We start from the raw sequence: 7951 nt of genomic DNA, 5'->3' as shown, positions 1-7951 counted from the left end.
GGGGTTTCCAGATCAGCTGCCTCACACAAAGGGGAAGAGCTCCCTCTCCCCTCCTTTCCACACTTCCCGCTGATGAGACAGAGGGGAGACCTGGCTTCCAAATCAGGAGCTTGAACTCATCTCCTGACGCACCGCCTGACGGGGAGCCTCATTCTCAACGGGACAATCAGAACATGGGTTTGTGCGGCAAGCTGACTTGACTGTCAGTCTCAGCTCCACACAACAACCGTCCGTTCTTTGGCAAAGCATTGCACCATTTAATGCCAATATTTCCTCATATTTATAATGGGAAGTCCCTGATCCTCCTGCAAGTATTTAATACTATGATATATGTTACATTTGCAGCAAGTTGTTGAGTGCATTTAAAATATCCTACTACATGGGTTGTCTTCCCATCTCCCCCCAGTGACATTGGAACCAGGGAAGGGCAGGCTGGTGCAGCAGCATATGCAAAATCCTAAAGGGATTGAGTGGCCTGGAAGCTGGCCCTGGGCTTGGGGCCAGATGGGTGAGAGATAGCAACCAATATTCCTCAAATGGCAATTCTGGTAGTAAACCAAGGATTCAGCCTGATGGTAATATGAAGGGGGGATTTTGTTTTTTTTTTTTTGAACATGGATTCTGAGCAAACAGAACTAGTTTTGACTTCGGTAAACTATGAGGAATTACATTGCATTTGCTTTATTTATTTATTGAAGTACAGTCAGTTACAGCGTGTCCATTTCTGGTGTACAGCAAAATGTCCCAGTTATGCATATATGTACATACATTCATTCTCATTTTCTTTTTCATTAGAAGTTATTATACACTATTGAATAGAGTTCCCTGTGCTATACAAAGAAACTTGCTTTTTATCTATTTTTATATATAGTGGGTAACATTTATAAATCTCAACCTCCCAAATTTATCCCTCCCACGCCATGTCCCCCAGTAACCGTAAGATTATTTACTATGTCTGTGAGTATGTTTCTGTTTTGTAGGTGAGTTCGTTAGTGCCCTCTTTTTTCTTTTCTTTTCTTTTCTTTTTTTTTTTTTTTATAAGATTCCACATATGACTGACATCATATGGTATTTTTCCTTCTCTTTCTGGCTTACTTCACTTAGAATGACAATCTCCAGATCCATTCATGTTGCTGCAAATGGCATTATTTTATTCTTTTTTATGGCTGAGTAGTATTCTGTTGTATAAATATACCATGACTTCATTATCCAGTCATCTGTCCATGGACATTAAGGCTGATTCCATGTCTTGGCTGTTGTAAGTAGTGCCGCTATGAACACTGGGGAGCTTGTATCTTTTCAAATTAGAGTTCCTCCGTGCATTTGCTTTAAATTCTGTGTGTCTAGAGCAAAACTTTAGTGTGAGAGTATGACAAGAAAAGAGGCCAGAATCATTACCTGGTTAGAGGCTGGGATATAAGCGAGGGTCTCTCAACCTGGGCACTATTGATGTTTTGAGCTGCATTATTCTCTGTGGTGGGGGCTGTCTTGTGCACTGTAGGATTCTGGCCAACTTTTTTTTAATGCTTTGTTTATTTTTATTTTTGTTTGTTTTTGGTTTTTTGGGATGGAAGGTAATTGGGTTTATTTATTTATTTTTTAATGAAAGTACTGGGGATTGAACCCAGGACTTCATGCATGCTAAGCACAAACTCTACCACTTGAAACCTAATTACCTCTCCCTAGAAAAAATCTAAAAATTGAAAAATAAAAATAAAAGAGCTGGACAGGAAAAAAAAAGAAAAGAAAAGAAAAGAAGAAGAAAAATTGCAGTCCTTCATGGAACAATTAAGTTTTCTCCTTTCTCTTATCTAAGTGATTTCTGTGAAGGCAAAATTCAAGACTAAACGAGGTGCTTCTTACTTCCCAGGACAGTGGCAGGATGCTCCCCACTCCATAGCCCTCCTGGCTGGGAACAAACCCCGTTTTCACTCCTTGAGGACTGAGTAGGGTGACAGCTTTAGCAACCCCAATGGATCTGGAGCAGGTGCAGGCTGACCTGGCTACAGCCACTGCTGAGAGTCTGAACTGTCAACAGCAGAACCCAACACTGTCCCTGATGTGGCACCGTTTCCCAGGGCGAGCAGCTGGCTACCTGGTGGCAGGTTTGATAGGCTGGACCACTCCCATCCTGGAAGGGGCGTCTTGTTTCTACTGCAGTTGACACTTACTGTGCCTCCAAACTTGCCTTGTCTTCTGCTAAGACTACCATCTGTGGACTTACAGAATGCTATATCCACTATCATGGTATCCCACACAGTATTCTGACCAAGGAACTCACTTCACAGTGAAAGAAGTGTGGCAACAGGCCCATGCTCATGGAATTCACTGGCCTTTCCATGTTCCTCACCATCTTGGGGCAACCGGAGTGATAGAATGAAGGAGTGGCCTTTTGACAGCTCAGTTACAGTATTAGCTAAGTAGCAATACCTCACAGGGCTGGGGCAAGGTCCTTCGGAAGGCTACATAGACTCTGAATCAGCAGCCAGTATATGTTGCTGTTTCTCACATGGCCGGGATTCATGGGTCCAAGAATCAAGGGCTGGAAATGGGAGTGGCACCACTCACTATTACTCTTAGTGCCCCACTAACAAAAATTTTCTGCAATAGGAAAAAAAATAATGATGTAATGCTTGTAAAGCAGATAACACAGCTGACGTTTCATGCATGCGTTCTCACTGCACTCACCATATACATTCACAAAAGACAACATTATGGCCAAGCCAAGTCCTAGGGTGCTTCCATGTTTGCTGCCTCTCTGCCTCCCCCAGTGTCGAGGAGAAAATACATTATCTTCTCCAGATGACAGCATTCTGTGGTCAGTCTTCATATTGAGTTCCCGGCCTCCTGAACGATGCCGGATCCTTCTCTGGGTGGCCCCAACACCCCCGCAGCTGCGTCTAGACGCTCTTCCCCTTTCACCCATCAGGACCCAACCCCAGGAAGGTGGGGTCTGCCGTTGCTGTCCACGGTGCTGATTGGGATGTGACGGTTGAGTCTAGTTTCAGCACCATGGTCAGAGTCTATGAGGGCAACACAGCCTCCACCATTTTCTGATAACCCAGTTGGCAAGTTAGTATCAGCTAAGTCCCCATCTTTGGTCCACCTATATAATCATCATGCAGGAGTCAAATAAAAGACACTCAGTCAGAGCCTGATGGTAAATTGGAAAAATACAGGGGATGGCAGAAAGTGACATTGATTCAAACTCCCTTCACAATCTGTGCATCCCGAATAGCGATAAACTTCAGAAGTTCGGGACGTTGGTCCCACATGCAGCATCACGAGCACGGGAACAGCCCAGGGTGTTATACAATGTTAGTTCTCCCTTACCTGCTTCAGAACCAGACCAGGTTCCTGGATACCAGCTATCGGGCATAACCAAAAGGTAACAGACTGGGGTCACACCAAGCTGGTTTCAAACCCTAGATCTGATTCTTCTGAGCTCTGTGTGCTTGGCAATGTCATTTCGCCTCTCGGAGGCTCACTTTGCTTTTCTGTAAAATGGCAATACTAATGGTGTCTGCTTCACAAGAATGTTTGGAGGCTTGCTGGTAAGAGATTACTATGTTCTGTTTCTTATAGGAGGCAAGCAGTGTAGCTAGGAGGGCAGGATGTGGAGCCAGGCATCGTGGGGTGTGATCGTATTTCTACCTTTTAATTAACTACGTGAGTTGGGGAGAGTCACTCACAAGCCTCTACTTTGTCGTCTGTTAAATCAGGATAATGCTAGCACCTGCTTCATAGGGCTTTGGTGAGAAACTAAAAAGTGTGTAGACGGATGTGTGGAGAAGAGTGCCTGATGTTTTTGAGCCCTTGTTCAGGAACGTGAGGTGTTCCTGCTGTTACTACTGTCATATTATCATCCTCATCACATGCCTAGACACAGCCTGAGAAACTGCTTGTATTTGGTAATGATAGCTGCTTTTATGAATTTTGGCTAGGATTTCTGTTAGGTTCCTTAGGCGTGTGACACAGATGAAGAAAATTAAGCTAAGAGTTGAAAAGTGACTTGCCTGGGACCGCACAGGCAAGAGTTGTTGGAACTGGGACTCCAAGCCGGGGCTGCCTGACACCTAGGCATGGGCTTTTGCCGCGATCCCACCTGCCCACATTTAGGGGCAAGGCAGAAGTAACCTTAGGAATCCCCCACTCCCACTACCAGATGGAAGATCCAGGCTCAGAATACTTCGGCCAGGAGTTTGCAGCAGTTATCTCTTGGTCCTTCCCTATTTCCTCAGCTTGGCGAATTGTACCAAAATAATCCTTTCCTTCTGAGAACCTGCAGTAAATCCCAAGAATTTTACCTGGTGGGGTTGAGGGCAGAGGAGGAGGGAACTGCACCTGGTCATTTGGAAACCTTGATTGTTCAAACCATGGGCAAAGGGAGCAACCAGCATCCAGCAGGTGGAGCCCTGGCACTGCTGAGCCTCCTACAGTGCACAGGACGGTCCCCGCCACAAAGAGTGACCCAGCCCCAAATGGCAACAGCTCCGAGGTGCAGAAACCCTGGTCCATGTGTTTGTAAGAGCCCAGCCCAGCTGGAAGGTGTACACTGCCAACTAACTTCATGGGGATTGGATTGGACGAGGTCACCAAAACCTTACCAATTAGTGTTATTTTTTTCTCTCTCTTTCCCAGGAGGATGTGTTCAGGTATCACTTCTGTAACTAAGAATTACTTTTCCAAAAAGAAACAAAATAGCAGCAAGTGTATCCAGCCCAAGCAAGGAAACAAAGTTCCTTCTGAGCTGCGGGGCAGGGGGAGGGGGCACTGGGAGATGGCTCAGCCGCAAGGAGGGAGCTGAGACTCACACAACCCGGAGCTCCAGAGGCAGAGCTCAGGCAGGGACTAGCTGCAGTGCCAGGGTGCCTTCTGATGGCACAGATCCTTTCTCCCTCTTCTTCCTCTGCATCTCTCTGTTGTCTCTGTCTCTCTGTCTCTGTCTCCCTCCCCCTCCCTCTGCTTTCACTCTAACCCTGTCCCTACCCTCTCTGGCTCTCTCCTCGCTTCCTCTGAATCTAGATGTGGCTCCTGCAAAATCCTTTTGGTTACTGGAAATTCTTCCTGATGGTAAAACTCAAACTCTGGGTAGCTCCCCCGTCAGCATCCTCTGCTCCAGCCCCGCCCCTGAACTGCTGGGGAAATTCCCACAAGCCCATGCATAGGTCACCATGCTTCCAGCCGGCCACTCTCCATGGCCTCCGGTATAGGCCCTGCCATGCTGACTCAGTTTCTCCATCTGCTCAATGGACATAATAGCAGCACCTGCCTCGGATGTAGGTTGATACGAGGCCTAAGGGAGATAATATGTGAGAAGTGCTTGGAACCGGGCCTGCACACACGAGTGCTCAGTAGAAGTGGTCCTGCAGTTCTTCTGGGGCTCAGGCCTGAACCATCTTCCCCTTCCTCGCCAGCACAGCAGAGCCAGCACCTCACCTCCTCCACCCCCGCCCCCCACTCCTCCTCACCCAGACCCAGGTCAGCGGGGTAGATCCTCACAAGCATCGCCCCACCTGTACACCTGCCCAGGCTGCAGTCTCCCTGCCACCCTTCCTCCTGCTCCTTCAGGAGGCAGCTCCCGCTGCCCTGGGCTAAACCCACCTCAAGTGCTCTGGACCTGGACTACCAAATACCTGGACCACTGGCCCCCAGTGGCTATTTCCATTAAAAAAAATTAAATACAAGCACCCCAGTGTTCACAGCAGCACTGTTTACAACAGCCGAGACATGGAAGCAACACAGATGTCCATCGATAGATGACTCGATAAAGGAGTTGTGGTATATTTATACAATGGAATACTACTTAGCCATTATAAACAATAAAATAATGCCACTTGCAGCAACATGGATGGATCTGGAGATTATCAGACTCAGTAAAGTAAGTCAGGCAGGGAAAGACCAATACCACATGATGTCATTTATATGCGGATAAATAAACTTACAAAATAGAAACAGACTCACAGACATAGAAAAGAAACTTACGGTTACCAAAGGGGAAGGGTGGAGGAAGGGATAAATTAGGAGTTTGGGATTAACAAATACACACAATTATATACAAAATAGATAAACAACAAGGTCCTACTGATAGCACAGGGAATTATATTCAATTGCTTGTAATAAACCTATAATAAAAAGAATATGTGTGTGTGTATATATATATATATATAACTGAATCACTTTGCTGTACACCTGAAACTAACACAACATTGCAAACCAACTCTACTTCAGTTTAAAAAATCGCAGTTTCTCAGTCCCACTACATTCACATCTCAAGTGCCCAACAGCCTAACTACTGTACTGGACATTCGCATCATTCCAGAAAGTTCTCTTGGGCTGATATTTTTCTTTCCTGCTCTTGGGGGTCCTGTCCATCATGGGACATATCTCTCCTGTGTCTTCCATCTCTCCTCTGAAGGAGTCAGCCTGCCTGAGTTCCAAGCCCACCTGCATGACTTTATAGCTGCATTAGCTAAGTTTCCTAAAAACTAAAACAAACAAACAAACCACAAAACCCTCCCTGTGCCTCAGTTTCTCTGTCAGCAAAATGGGAATAATAATACCAACCTCCCCCCCGCCATACAGTCAGTGCGAAGATTAAAGAAGTTTACACACGGAAGGAGTTTAGGACAGCTCCTAGGAAACGCTCAGCACTGGGTAAATGTTAGCTGCTGCTCTTGTTACGCACTTTCTGCAAAATGCAGAAAGAAGCTCAAGCCTCCTTTTTAAATCTGTATGTGGAAATAACGGATGATTCCCCAAAGGAACTGCTACGTGGGAAAAAAACTGGTAGCCCCAGATCACGCACTAAAAATTCATTTGTGTGTTTAAAATATGTATTTACCATAAAACGTGTTTTCTTAGAGCACTCTCTAGAGCAGCAGTTCTCAACCAGGGGCAATAGCACCCCCTACAGGGGCCATTTGGAAACTGTGGGTTTCTAAACTGCAGGGAGAGGGGTGCCCCTGGCTTCTAGCGAGTGGAGCCCTGGCACTGCTTAGCCTCCTACAGCGCACAGGACGGTCCCCGCCACAAAGAGTGACGCAGCCCCAAATGGCAACAGCTCCGAGGTGCAGAAACCCTGGTCCCTGTGCTTGTAAGAGCCCAGCCCAGCTGGAAGGCGTATACTGCCAGCAAACTTCATGGGGATTGGATTGGACGAGGTCACCAAAACCTTACAAGTTAGCGTTATTTTTAACTCTCTCTTTCCCAGGAGGTTGTGTTCAGGTATCACTTCTGTAACCAAGAATTACTTTTTCAAAAAAGAAACAAAATAGCAGCACATGTATCCAAACCAAGCAGAGAAACAAAGCTCCTTCTCTGACTCGCACCTCTCCCTCAGGATAGCCTATGTCTTTCTCCTCCCCTTCACAACCAGCTCCGGACTTCTCTGCACTTCCTCACCTCCTCACACTTTCCCTCGCCTCCTCAACCACGATCTGGCTTCTGCCTGCCCAGCCTTCTCGGGCAGCTCTCACTCTGGCCACCGGTGGCTGCTGCTGGAGACCTGGTCCAAGTTCCTCCCCGTCTTCTTAGCTCTCAGTACCACCCTTCTCAGCTGCTTTATCCCACGCCTCTGCTCCTGCACTTCAATCCAGAACCAGCTAGTAGTTTGGGGGGTACATTGCAAATGAAAATGTGGGGGTCCCTAATTCAAAAGTATTACTAATTTCAAGATAATCACAGGAAATCATTGAACCAAGTGCAGCGCCCTTCTGAGCATGGGGCCCCCAAGTGACTGCACAGGCCACTTACACTCTAGGCTGCCCCTGCTTCCCTCTCTTCCTGGCGTGGTTTCCCATGTCTCTTGTCTGCCTGCTCCTCTTCTCAGGCTCTCCAGCTTGGTGGTGCTCCCAGCATCCCCCACAGCTTGCCTTCTGGGGTTGACAGAATGCATCTCTAAAGATGCCCAGGCATGAATCCCTGAAACCTGTGAGTGTACTGTATCAGT

This window comes from Camelus ferus, chromosome 9 (assembly GCF_009834535.1).
Source record: "Camelus ferus isolate YT-003-E chromosome 9, BCGSAC_Cfer_1.0, whole genome shotgun sequence".
NCBI classification, from domain to species: domain Eukaryota; kingdom Metazoa; phylum Chordata; class Mammalia; order Artiodactyla; family Camelidae; genus Camelus; species Camelus ferus.
This window is presented reverse-complemented; position numbering follows the sequence as displayed.